Below are 13,972 nucleotides of genomic sequence, written 5' to 3'. Positions count from 1 at the left end.
GAATGAAATATAGCCACTGTCTTGCCTTCCTTACAGCTGCATTGATATGTTGGGACCAGGTTAGATCTTCAGAGATCTTGACATTCAGGAACTTGAATTTCTGATCTCTCTATGAGGATTGATTCGTGTTCCCTTGAGTTACTCTTACGGAAGTCCACAGTCAGCTCTTGCTAGCTCCTGCTAGCACTCAGTGCAAGGTTGTTGCTGCAACACTGCTCAACTAGCTGTTATATCTTGCTCCTGTACACAATCTCATCTCCACCTGAGAATCTACCAACAATAGTTGTACCATCAGCAAATTTAGGAATGAGCTATACCTAGCCACCCAGTCATGGGTATAGAGGGAGTAGAGCAGAGGGCTAGTTACACTCCCCTGAGGTGCACCATTGTTGATTGTCAGCGAGGAGGAGATATTATCACCAATCTGCACAGATTGTGGTCTTCTGGTTAGGAAGTCAAAGATCCAGTTGCAGAAGGAGATACAAAGGCCCAGGTTCTATAGCTTATTGATCAGGACTATAGGAATTATGGTGTTAAACGCTGAGCTATAGTCGACGAACATAGGTGTTTGTTCTGTCCAGGTTATCTAAGGCCATGTGAAGAGCCATTGAGATTGTGTCTACCATAGACCTATTCCGTCAATAGGCCAATTGCAATGGGTCCAGGTCCTTGCTGAGGCAGGAGTTGATTCTAGCCATGACCAACCTCTCAAAGCATTTCATCTCTGTAGATGTGAGTGCTACTAGGTGATAGTCATTAAGTCAGCTCACACTGTTCTTCTTAGGCGCTGATAGAATTGTTGCCTATTGAAGCAGGTGCGAACTTCCAACTGTAACAGTAACAGGTTTAAAATGTCCTTGACTACTCCCGCCAGTTGGTTGGCACAAGTTTTCAGAGCCTAACCAGGTACTCTATCAGGGCCTGCTGCCTTGCGAGGGTTCACCCTCCTTAAAGACAACCTGACAAGCGCCTCCGGAACAGAGGTCACAGGGTCACTGGGTGCAGCAGGGATCTTCACAGCTGTAGTTATATTCCCCCTTTCAAAGCATTGAGCTCATCTAGTAGTGAAGCATTGCTGCCATTCATGCTATTGGGTTTTGCTTTGTAGGAAGTAATGTCCTGCAAACCCTGCCAGAGTTGACATGAATCCAATTGTTGGCTCCAACCTCACTCGGAACTGTTTCTTTGCTCTTGAAATAGCCTTCCACAAGTCATACTTGGTTTTCTTGTACAGACATGAGCCACCAGACTTAAGTGCCACCGACCTAGCCCTCATTTGGAGGTGGAGCAAAGTCAAGATGGTGCTAAATGGCTTCTTCAGAAACAGCGTTATTTCTATCTTTGATATCTCTTTTTGCCTCTTCAACGTAATTTTGAAGACCCCGACCTGGAGTTACACCCTGACTTTGGATCGTTGCAGGAATGGGACCCACTCTTAGGACTTTCAGACCAGCCACTTTTCGATATCCCAAAAATATCCCACACTCGCCTGGAAGGCAAGCATGCCTTCAGGGTCCTGAAGACTCTTGTGGCTCTGGAGACAGTGTCATGGGAGAACTTGGACCATCGGGAGCAGCGGGTCTGCTGCCGGGGGTTTTGTGTCCGGACAGCTGCACCATTCTGCTGCCGGCTCTCTGCTGCTGACCTCAGCAAAAGTGATGCAACAGACTTTTTACATTGTAAATCAATGAGTTGTTAGTTATGTCTTCCCTCTCGCTGTGAAATGGGGGCACCTCTTCTTGCCTTATTTGGGAGAGAGACAGCCTGTGGTATGTTGAATTACCGGGTAAATGAGTAGCTTTTGGGGTTCTGCAAGTCTATGTCTTTACTAATGCTTTGCTGCACGCTTGAGTGCTCGGTGGAGGGTGCTGATGCTTTTTTGCTGGTGGGGTGGGGTCGTCATGGCCTTGCTACTGCTTGTGTGTGGGAGGGGGGAGCTGGGGGAGTTTGGGGTTCTCACATTTAACTGTCATTCATTCTTTGGGGCACTTCTCTGTTTTCATGGACGTCTGTGGAGAAAAAAAATTTCAGGACGTACGTATATTGTATACATTTCTCTGACATTAAGTGTACCTATTGAAAGCTATTGAAGAAGATGATGAACCTGATTCATCAACGGCTTTTGGTTTGGGAATGTACAGAAAGTTTTCATAAGAACACACTCACCCATACAGGTTTTAATGAAGTCAGTAGCAACTGCGGCATACTCATCCAGATTCGAAGATGAATCCCTGAATACAGTCCAGTCCACCGATTCAAAGCCGTCCTGTAGGGGCTCCTGTGCTTTCCTTGTCTGTACTGTTTTGTTCCTAACTACTGGTGCTGCAGTCTTCAGTCTCTGACTACCAAGTGATCCGACTTTCTGAAGTGTGAGCGTGGAATAGTACAATAGACAGAGCATAGAGAAGTACAGAACTGGAATAAACTTTTTGCCCCACACTGCTATGCTGAACTAATTAAATTAGTAATCAAATGCCCAACCTAATTAGCACCTTCTACCTACACAATGTTCATTTTCTTCTGCATATTCACATGCCTATCCAAGAAGTTCTTGAACACCTCAGCCGTATTTGCCTTTGTCATTGTTCAGTTCCTGAACCATCCTGCACAACACCAATCAATACCTCAATATAGCAACTCTATGACCACTTTGCACCACAGTAGATCTTTTTTTGTTCTGATTACGTTCTTTCTTTCTTGTATAATTAATGTTTATGTTTTACCTATGTACATTGTATCTCTAATGCATTCTTTTTGTGATACTGCGGCAAGTAATTTTGAGAATCACAATAAACTCGTAATTTAGACTTTGAAAGTTAGCATTAAGTGCAGCCCTGAAGCTATCACACTGGCTGGTGGCTTAGTGGCATCAGCGCCGGACTTCGGAGCGAAGGCTCCCGATTTCGAATCCAGCCGGATCCCTTGTACACTTTCCATCCGTGCTAGGTTGAGCGTCGAGCTAAAAACTTGGCCCTGTAAAAATAAGAAAGCCTACTAAAAAAAGGCTGTCAGGATGGCATCCCGATGACTCCACTTGGAGTTAAGGGTTTTCTTCTTCTTCTTCTTCTGAAGTTGTCATGTCTAATCCCTAAATTAAGGAGCTTTGATCATCGAAGAATCAGCATCAGGTTTATTATCACTGATGTATGTTGCAACTTTTGTTGTTTTGTGGCAGCACTACAGTACAGAACATAAAAAATTTTATGTCACAAAAATGAATACATAGTACAAAAAAGGAATAGCAAAGTGGTGATCATGGGTTCATGGAACTTTCAAAAATCTGATGGCAGAAGAGAAGAAGCTGTTCCTAAAATGCTAGCTATGGTCCTTCAGGCTCCAGTACCATCACCTCAATGGTAGCAATAAGAAGAGGGTATGCCCTGGATGGTGAGGATTCTTAACAATGGATGCATTCTCTTCTTGAAGAACCGCCTTTTGAAGATGTTCTTGATGGTGGAGGAATTGTGCCCTTGATGGAGCGGGCTGAGTCCACAACCCCTTACTGCCTCTTTCAATCCTGTATATTGTTGCTCCCCTACCTGGTGGAGCCTGTCAGAATGCTCTCCACTGTATATCTGTAGAATTTTGCTAGTCTTTGGTGGTATACCAAATCTCCTCAAACTCCTAACTGGTGTGCCTTCTTTGTGATTGGGGCCCATGATAGATCCAGTGAGATGTTGACACCCAGGAACTTGAAGCTACTTAACCCTCCAAGAAGGCTGGAGTGTGTTCTCCCAACTTCCTCTTTCTGGATCATTCCTTGGTCATTCCTTGGTCTTGCTAGTGTTAAGGGCAATGATGTTGTTGTGCTACCTATCAACCAGCCAATCTATTTCACTCCTATACACCTCCTTGTCATCATCCGAGATTCTGCCAACAACAGTAATACCATTGGTAAAGTTATCAGTGGTGTTCAAGCTGTGCCTGGTCACACAGTCATAAGTGTAGAGAGAGTAGGCTAAGCATGCATGCTTTGATGATTATCAGCATGGAGGAGATTCTATTACAGACCAGCGCCAACTATGGTTTCCTGATGAGGAAGTCAAAGATTCAGTTGCAGAGGAAGGTACAGAGACCCAAGCTTTGAAACTGTTGAGTTGTACAGAGAGGATGATTGTGTTGAAAGCCAAGCTGTAACAGATAAACAACTTGATGTATGTATTGCTGTTTTCAAGGTGCTCCAATGAGATTGTGTCTGCTATATGGTTGACTGGAAAGGGACAGCAGAGCAGCAATGGCTGGAGTTTCTGTGAAAACTTAGGGAAGTGCAAGACAGATATTCCAAATAAGAAGAAATGTTTAAATGGAAGAAGGACACTACAGTGGCTGACAAGTGAAGGCCGAGCCAAGGTAAAAGTGAAAGAGAGGGCATACAAGGAAGCAGAGCTAGTGGGAAGATAGTGGATTGGAAGGCTTTTAAAAACTTACAGAAGGAAAAGGTGAATTATAAAAGGAAGCTGGCAACTAATATCAAAGAAGATACTAAAAGCTTTTTAAGTATATAAAGGGTAAAAGAGATTTGATGATAGATATAGGACCAATAGAAAATTATGCAGGAGATATTGTAATGAGAGATGCAGAGATGGCAGGGGAACTGAATGCATATTTTGCATCAGTCTTCACAGTGGAAGACATCTACAGTATACCAGACATTCAAGAATGGCAGGGAAGTGAAGTAAGTGCAGTGAAAATTACCACTGAGAAGGTGCTCAGGAAGCTTACTTGTCTGAGAGTGGATAAATCTCCTGGACCTGATGGAATGCACCCTTGAGTTCTGAAGGAAGTAGCTGGAGAGTTTGTGGAGGCATTAACAATGATCTTTCAAGAATCGATAAATTTGGCATTGTACTAATGACTGGAAAATTTCAAATATTACTCTGTTATTTAAGAAGGGTGGGAGGCAGAAAACTATAGTCCTATTAGCCTGACATCATTGGTTGGGAAGTTGTTGGAATCAATCGTTAAGGATGGGATTATTATATACCTGGAGGCTCATAACAAGATAGGACAAAGCCAGCATGGTTTGCAGAAAGGAAAATCCTGCCTGACTAAGCTGCTGCAATTTCTGAGGAAATTACAAACAGGGTAGACAAAGGAGATGCAGTAGATGTGGTGTACTTGGATTTTCAGAAGGGCTTTGACAAGGTGCTGCACATGAGGCTGCTTAGCAAGATAAGGGCCCATGGAACTACAGGGGAGTTACTAGCATGGGTGGAGCATTGGCCGATTGGCAGAAAACAGAGAGTGGGAATAAAGGGATCCTATTCTGGCTGGCTGCCAGTTACCAATGGAGTTTCACATGGGTCGGTATTGGGGCTCCTGCTTTTTATGATGTATGTCAATGATTTGGACATTCGGATTACTGGATCTGTGGCTAAATTTTCCAATGATACAAAGATAGGTGGAGGAGTGGGTAGTGTTGATGAAACAGAAAACCTGCAGGGAGACTTAGATAGTTTAGGGGAATGGGCAAAGAAGTGGCAAATGAAATACAATTTTGGAAATAGTAGGGTCATGCACTTTGGTGGAAGAAATAAACAGGCAGTTGATTATTTAGGTGGGGAGAGAATTCAAAACGCAGAGATGCAAAGGGACTTGGGAGCACTTGTGCAGGATATCCTAAATGTTAACCTCCAGGTTGAGTCAGTGGTGAAAAAGGCGAATGCAATGTTGGCATTCATTTCTAGAGGAATAGAATATAAGAGCAGGGATGTGATGTTGAGGCTCTATAAGGCACTCGTGAGACCACACTTGGAGTACTGTGTGCAGTTTTGGGCTCCTTATTTTAGAAAGGATATACTGACATTGGAGAGGGTTCAGAGAAGATTCATGAGAATAATTCCAGGAATGAAAGAGTTACCATATGATGAATGTCTGGCAGCTCCTGGGCTGTATTCCCTGGAGTTCAGGAGAATGAGGAGGGATCTCATAGAAACATTCCAAATGTTAAAAGGCCTGAACAGGGTAGATATGACTAAGTTATTTCCCATGGTAGGGGAGTCTAGGACAAGAGGGCATGACTTCAGGATTGAAGGACGTACATTTAGAGCAGAGATGCTGAGAAATTACTTTAGTCAGAGGGGGTAAATCTGTGGAATTTGTTGCTATAAGCAGTTGTTGAGACCAAGTCACTGGGTGCATTTAAGGCAGAGGTAGATAGATTCTTGGTTAGCCAGGGCATTGAAGGGTATGGGGGAGAAGGCAGGGAAATGGGGATGACTGGAAGAATTGGATCAGCCCATGATTGAATGGTGGAGCAGACTCGATGAGCTGAAAGGCCTACTTCTGCTCCTATATCTTATGGTTTTATATGTATATTGAGGCAAATGGCAAATTACAGCAGGTCCAAGTTCTTGCATTAGTCAGGGATCAATTTTAGTCATGGCCTGCCTCTCAAAGCACTTCGCCACAGTGGATATGAGTGCTACCTTATGATAGATATTGGAAAGCTTATCCTGCTGTTCGTGGGCATTTAGTATGGTTGATGCCCTTTTTGAAGCAGGTGAAACTCTGACTGCAGCAGTGAGAAAGCCGAAGATGTCCTTGAGCACTCCAGCCATTTGTTGAGCACAGGTCTTCTATGGCCTGCAACGTACACCATCGGGGGCTAACACCTTGCAAGGACTCATGCTCTTGAAGGCCATTCTGACATCGACCTCTGAGAAACTGATCACAAGGTCGCCAGATGTTGTGGATATTTGCACAGGCATAGTTATATTCTCCTTTTCAAAGTACGTATAAAAGGTATTGAGCTCATAGGTGGATGAAGCATCACTGCCATTTATGCTATAAGGTTTCATCTGATGAAAAGTATTAGCATGTTAACATTGCCACAGCTGTCGTGCATTGAATTGTGCATTCAATTGTGCATTGAATTGAACCTCACTCAGAACTGCCATTTCCCTCTCATTATGACCTTCCGTAGATCTTACCTGGACATCTTGTAGAGTGCTGGATTGCCTTTCTTGAACATCACAGATATAGCCCTCGGTCGACTGCAAATCTCTTGCTTCATCCATGCCTTTGCATGAAGGAGAGCTGCAATTCATGAATTAAGCAAATGGATAGCACTCAAAAAATCCATCAGTGTGTCAGGAAGAAACATTTTCAATTCTTTATAAGCCGAGCCAATCAGCAACATCAACTTCATGAGCATCTATCGCCCTTGATAAAGCCTCAATCCTCACTCTGTTATATTATCTTAAATCCACAGTCAAATCCATATTGAGGTGATAATCCAGGAGCTTCAAGTACAAACGTTTGTACTTTGCTTGCTTTTTTGATGGGTTTTCTGATTCATGGAATTTTGTTTTGGATCCTAGGTGAAAGCTGACAAGGCAGGATCATTGTGTACATCTAAAAATTAGCTCTGTACTCATTGCCATCTGTCTCCTGCTTATTTATGCAAATACCTAATCAGCCAGTCTTGTAGCAGCAACTCAATGCATGAAAGTATTGCAGACATGGTCAATGGGTTCCGTTGTTGTTCAGATAAAACATCAAAAAGAGGGAAAAGAGGGGATCTAGGTGATATTGACTGTGGAATTTTTGCTGGTGCCAAACAGGGTGGCTTGAGTATCTTAAAAACTGCTGATCTCCTGAGATTTTCATGCACAACAGTCTCTAGAGTTTACGGAGAATGGTGCGAGAAACAAAAACATACAACGAGTGGAAGTTCTGTGGGCGAAAACATCTTGTTAATGAGAGAGGTCAGAGGGGAATGGCCGGACTGGATCAAGCTGACAGGAAGGTGACAGAAACTCAAAGAACCACATGTTACAACAGTGGTGTGTAGAAGAGCACCTCTGAGTGCACAACACATGAAACCTTGAAGTGGACGTGCTACAGCAGCAGAAGACCACAAACATATATACTCATATATAGTACACACATATACCAAATTGAATTGAATTGACTTTATTTCTTACATCATTCACATACATGAGTAAAAATCTTTATGTTACGTCTCCGTCTAAATGTGCAATGTGCAATCATAGTAATTTATAATAAATAGACCAGTCAATGTAACATAGAAATGTTAATGATTGAGTTCAGATCAATGTGAATTAATCAATCTTATAGCCTGATGGAAGAAGCTGTCCCGGAGCCTGTTGGTCCTGGCTTTTATGCTGCGGAACAATTTCCCAGATGGTAGCAGCTGCAATAGATTGTGATTGGGGTGACTTGGGTCCCCAGTGATCCTTTGGACCCTTTTCTCACACCTGTCTTTGTAAATGTCCTGAATCATCGAAGTTCATAATTACAGATGTGCTGGGCTGTCCGCACCACTCTCTGCAGAATCCTGCGATTGAAGGAAGTACAGTTCTCATATCAGGCGGTGATGCAGCCAGTCAGGATACTCTCAGTTGTACCCCTGTAGAAAGTTCTTACGATTTGAGGGCCCATACCAAACTTCCTCAATTGTCTGAGGTAAAAGAGGCACAGTTGTGCCTTTTTCACCACCCAGCTGGTGTGTACAGACCACGTGAGATCCTCGTTGATGTGGATGCCGAGGAACTTAAAGCTGTTTACCCAGAATTAAGGAGATTGAGAGGGGATCTGAATGAAACGTATAAGATTATTAAGGGATTGGACAAGATAGAGGCAGGAAATATGTTCCAGATGCTGGGAGAGTCCAGTACCAGAGGGCATGGTTTGAGAATAAGGGGTAGGTCATTTAGGACAGAGTTAATGAAAAACATCTTCTCCCAGAGAGTGGTGGAGGTGTGGAATGCACTGCCTCGGAAGGTAGTGGAGGCCAATTCTCTGGATGCTTTCAAGAAGGAGCTAGATAGGTATCTTATGGATAGGGGAATCAAGGGATATGGGGACAAGGCAGGAACCGGGTATTGTTAGTAGTTGATCAGCCATGATCTCAAAATGGCAGTGCAGACTCGAAGGGCCGAATGGTCTACTTCTGAACCTATTTTCTATTGTCTATTGTCTCTCAACCCCAGATCCATTGATTGGTGTGTTGTTAAAAAATTTGATTGGGAATAAACTGGAATAAACCAGCCTTAAAGATGAAGCAATCAAAAATGGAGCAGCAGGGGCATAGAGCTGACAGAGAGGATGCAGAAAAGATTCAACACTGGTTCCACTCCTATGCCCAATAAAGTGGCCTCTGAGTGTATGTCTGCAAAAAGAAGCAAACCCACAGTAGATATCTCAATAATTCTACTGTTAGAAGGCTATAAAATAAAACACATTCAGAAATTCACTTTATTCTTTCTAAAGAGAAATAATATTCTTTACTTATCAAAACCTGTTGTTTGGCTTCTCACAGTAAAATTATTTGCCTCTCTAAAGGATCCATGCCAGGAAATGAAGCACTTATCAGAGCTTCAGGCTATTCCTTACATTGCGAGAAGTTTCCACATTAGGAAAATGGGATTCTGTAACTATCCAACTGCTACTTTCTTACGACTTTGTGTGTTCCGATTGATCTGTTTGAAACACGTAATATAAACTGGGACTATCTTGTTTCACAACAGTTGTTATTGCAAAGGATCAAGCAGGCAACCTAATCCCACAGATTCTGTATCCACAATACAATGGCTAAAGTCATTGTTCCTCCGACTGCTATATTAGCTTATAACGTGGAAAAAATAATTGCCTACATTGTCACGCTAATGATCCGCCCAGTGTTGGTAGACTGAGTTTATTACCTGGTGCTCAGAAAGCAATTTACTTACATTCAGGGGCCACTTTATTAGGTACATAATATTGTGCCTTTCATGATCTCTTACTGCCCAGCCCTTCGTTAGGACAAAAAGAAACTATAGGCCAGTTAGTCTGACTTCAGTGGTTGGGAAGACGTTGGGGTCAATTATTAAGGGTGAGGTCTCAGGGTACGTGATAAAATAGTCAGCATGTATTCTTTCAGGAAAAATCTTGGCTGACAAATCCATTGGAATTTTTTGAAGTAACAAGCAGGATAGGCAACGGAGAAACAATTGATGGTGTGTAGTTGGATTTTCACAAGGCCTTCGATAACGTGTCACCCATGAGGTTGTTTAACAAGCTACAAGCCCATGGTATTACAGGAAAGATTCTAGTATAGAGGAAGCAGTGGCTGATTGGTAGGAGGCAAAGAGTTTTCTAATTGGCTGCTGGTGACTAGTGATGATCCACAGTGGTCTGTGTTGGGACCAAATCTTTTTACGTTAGGTGTAAATGATTTGGATGATAGAATTGATGGCTTTCTTGCAAAGTTTGCAATCGATGTGAAAGTAGGTGGAGGGGCAAGTAGTTTTGAGGAAGCAGAGAGGCTACGGAAGGACTTAGATAGATTAGGAAAATGGGCAAAGAAATTGCAGATGGAATAATGTTGGGAAGTGTATAGTCATGCCATTTAGTAGAAGAAATTAAAGGGTTGACTATTTTCTATAATACGGAAACCTGAGGTGCTGAGGGATTTGGGAGTCCTTGTGTATGATTCCCTAAAGGTTAATTTTCAGGTTGAATCTGTGATAAGGAAAGCAAATGTGATGTTAGCATTCATTTCATGAGAGTTAGAACATAAAAGCAAGGAGGTAATGTTGAAACCTTTTAAAGCACTGGTAAGGCCTCATTTGAAGCATTGTGAGCAGATTTGGGCCCTTTATCTTCGAAAGGATGTGCTGAAACTGGAGAGGGTTCAAGGAAGTTTGCGAAAATGATTCCGGGATTGAATGCCTTGGCATATGAAGAGTGTTTGATGGCTCTAGGCCTGTATTCACTAGAATTCTGAAGAATGAGGGGTAACCTCAATGAAACCTATCGAATGGTGAAAGTCCTTGATAGAGTGAAAATGGAGAAGGATGTTTCCTGTGGTGGGAGAGTCCAAGACCAGAGGACACAGCCTCTGAATAGAGGAGTGTCTTTTGGGATTGAGATGAGGAGGAATTCCTTTAGCTAGAGAGTGGTGAATCTGTGAAGTTCTTTTCCAGAGGCAGCTGTGAAGGCCAAGTCTTTATGTATGTTTAAGGCAGAGTTTGATAGATTCTTGATTAGAAAGGGCATGAAGGGAAACAGGGAGAAGGCAGGAGATTCAGGCTGAGAGGAAAGATGGATCAGCCATGATGAAATGGCAAAACAGACTTGATAGGCCCAATGGCCGAATTCTGCTCCTATATCTTTTGGCCTTATGGTGTTCTAACTTTAATGCCTTTGAGAGCTACAACATGTCCAAAGTTGTTTGTATGTGTTTGGAATTCAGTCCTGGCTAATAATGATAAATTGCATTATGTTAAAAGCTATGTTATACTCTGTTTCTGAAATTTGGATCCAATGGCAAGAAATAATCTTATAGCACAGTTAACTGTTATTAATAGGTGGGTATACAGGTGGAGTTCATATATAAACTTGGCTCATTAGCTAACTTTGCTGACAGCCATGTGACTGAGTGGTGAGAAGGTCACCTTCCATAAGCAACACACGTCTAGAGTCAATATGATTTGGGTTCAGCCAAACAGGAAAGTTAGAATGTTTTGGGGAGGGACATGAACTGTGGTGAGTGCTGTGTAAATACTGCCCCATGCAAAGTTATCATTCATCAGAAAAACAACAGATCATACACCAGCATAAAATTACAAAGGAAATATATTTACCAATATTTCAATTTTAACCAACAATTAACAGAAAAAAACAAAAGAGAAAGAAAAGTGCCCATTATAGCCCAGTCTAAATGTGCGCATAAACGTTGGAGCTCATTTCTGGATAAGAACATAGAAACATAGAATTCTTCCTGTACTCCACTGATCCCACATTCATGGACCTCCTTCGTTTAAATATTAGCCTTCCTCCTACAAATTCAAGTCTTCTGCTCAACGGTGCTCTTCCCTCTCCCATCAGCACCATCAGGGCAACACCTGACCCACAACCTGGGCTCTCTTCATTGTTCTGCACTTGTTCTTCGCCACCCACTGCTTGATCCTCACTTTCACTTCTCACTTTCTCTTCTGTGACAATAACATTGACTTTGTTTTAATCTTCCACTAACTTCTTTGCAACCACTCCTTTGTGGCTTCCACTTATCATGTTCTTATCACAGGTATCCTCATTTTCACCCACATAGGTCATTGTTGGGCTGGCCACCTCTGGAAGAAAATTCCCGACAGCTGGCTTAGGACCTGGCTTTCTATCTGGCTGTTCCTGAGGACTAATTCCATGCTGCTTTCCTTCGTCACTTACTTCCATATTATCAGCCCCAATATTCTGGTTCTCCGTTTCTATATTCAGATTCCCAGTGCTGAGCTCTGAATAATCTGCCTGTAAATCCAGATTACTCTCACCTGGACACATTTGCCATTTCATGCTCTGACTCTCTGACTTCTGCATCTGAGCTTCCAGCCTCCAGTTCCGTCTCGATTATGACTGCTGGACCAAAGCATCTCCAGCTTTTGGGCTCCACTCACTCAACACTGGGCACCATTCCCCAAACTTCCTACTGGACTGCGTCTGCTCCGAGATCAGCTGCCCCTGTGAGGGGGTCCATCCTGGCATTCTTCCTGCAGGCCCACAGCTGACAAGCCAAGGAGGAGCATTGCAGAGAGTTTACAGAGATTCATTAGGATGTTCCAAGGGAAAACAGTTGAATTTCAAACAATACTGTTGACAGAGAGGAGCATAGATCTTGGACTGTGTCAGTGGACAACTCCTGTCCAGCAGTTATCAAAATAACTAACAGTCCCCAAGAAAAATAAGATGCACTGATGACATCACAGTCTGACTCATTATGATCTTGTGCGTGACAACAAGAAAATGCAAGAGCGTTGTGGAAACGTCTCAGATTGTCATGGAAACCAGCCCCCCCCCCCCACCGTAAGATGCTCTGATGACATCACAATTTACCTCATTAAGATGTTGCACTTTATTGTTTACCTGAACTGCACTCTCTCTGCGGCTGCTACACTTTATCCTGCCTTCTGTTACAGTAGGATGTATCGCTTTACTCATTTGCTGAACCCATATTCAATGAGCCACAGTTTGAACTTCACTCGAAGACCATCTCAAATGAACTCAGGAATATTGGTACTTCCTCCTTGGAGCTATTTGTCTGCACAAAGCACTCCTTACAATGGGGTCTCTCCATATAGCAATCGACCACAAACCTTCTGCTTCATCCATGCCTTTGCATGAAGGAGAGCTGCAATTCATGAATTAAGCAAATGGATAGCGCTCAAAAAATCCATCAGTGTGTCAGGAATAAACATTTTCAATACTTTATAAGCCGAGCAGATGCACCATCAATAACTCGGAGACGTGAGTCAAGATAGGCTTTTATTAGCTGGAAGAAAGCACTGTCAGCAGCAAGAGACCGTCACACAACATCCTGGAGACTGAGGGAGGAGCAGTGCCTCCAATCGCCTTTATACAGGGGTCTGTGGGAGGAGCCACAGGAGCAGTCAGCGGTGGGGGGGGGGGGGGGGGGGCATGTTCAGACAGGTAAATGTAGTTCACCACATGAGCCAATCAGCAACATCAACTTCATGAGCACCTACTCCCCGAGATAACACCTCAATGCTCATCTTAAATCCACAGTCAAATCCATATCGAGGCAATAATCCAGCAGCTTCAAATACATTGCATGGTTTTTTAATGTATTTTCTGATTCATGGAGTTTCGTTTTGGATCCCAGGTGAAAGCTGGCAAGACAGGATAATTGTGTGCATCAAAAAATTAGCTCTGCACTCACTGGCCACTTTTAGATTCACCTGTACTCCTGCTCATTTATGCAAATATCTAATCAATCAGTCTTGTAGCAGCAACTCAATGCATAAAAAGTAATTTGAGCTTCACTCGAAGACCATCTCGAATGAACTGGGTAACTCAGGAATATTGGCATTTCCTCCTTGGAGCCATTTATCGACACAAAGCCCATCTTACGATGGAGTCTCTCCAACGAGCTGCATTCTGCGATTATCCTTCCTTGTGCTCTGCTCTACAGCTCCTGCCAGAAGACCACAAACCAAACTACTGTCCTTCAGAC

The sequence above is a fragment of the Hypanus sabinus genome, chromosome 23 (genome assembly GCF_030144855.1).
Source record: "Hypanus sabinus isolate sHypSab1 chromosome 23, sHypSab1.hap1, whole genome shotgun sequence".
In the NCBI taxonomy this organism is placed as follows: domain Eukaryota; kingdom Metazoa; phylum Chordata; class Chondrichthyes; order Myliobatiformes; family Dasyatidae; genus Hypanus; species Hypanus sabinus.
The sequence above is the reverse complement of the archived record's forward strand: the minus strand, read 5'-3'. Positions refer to the sequence as shown.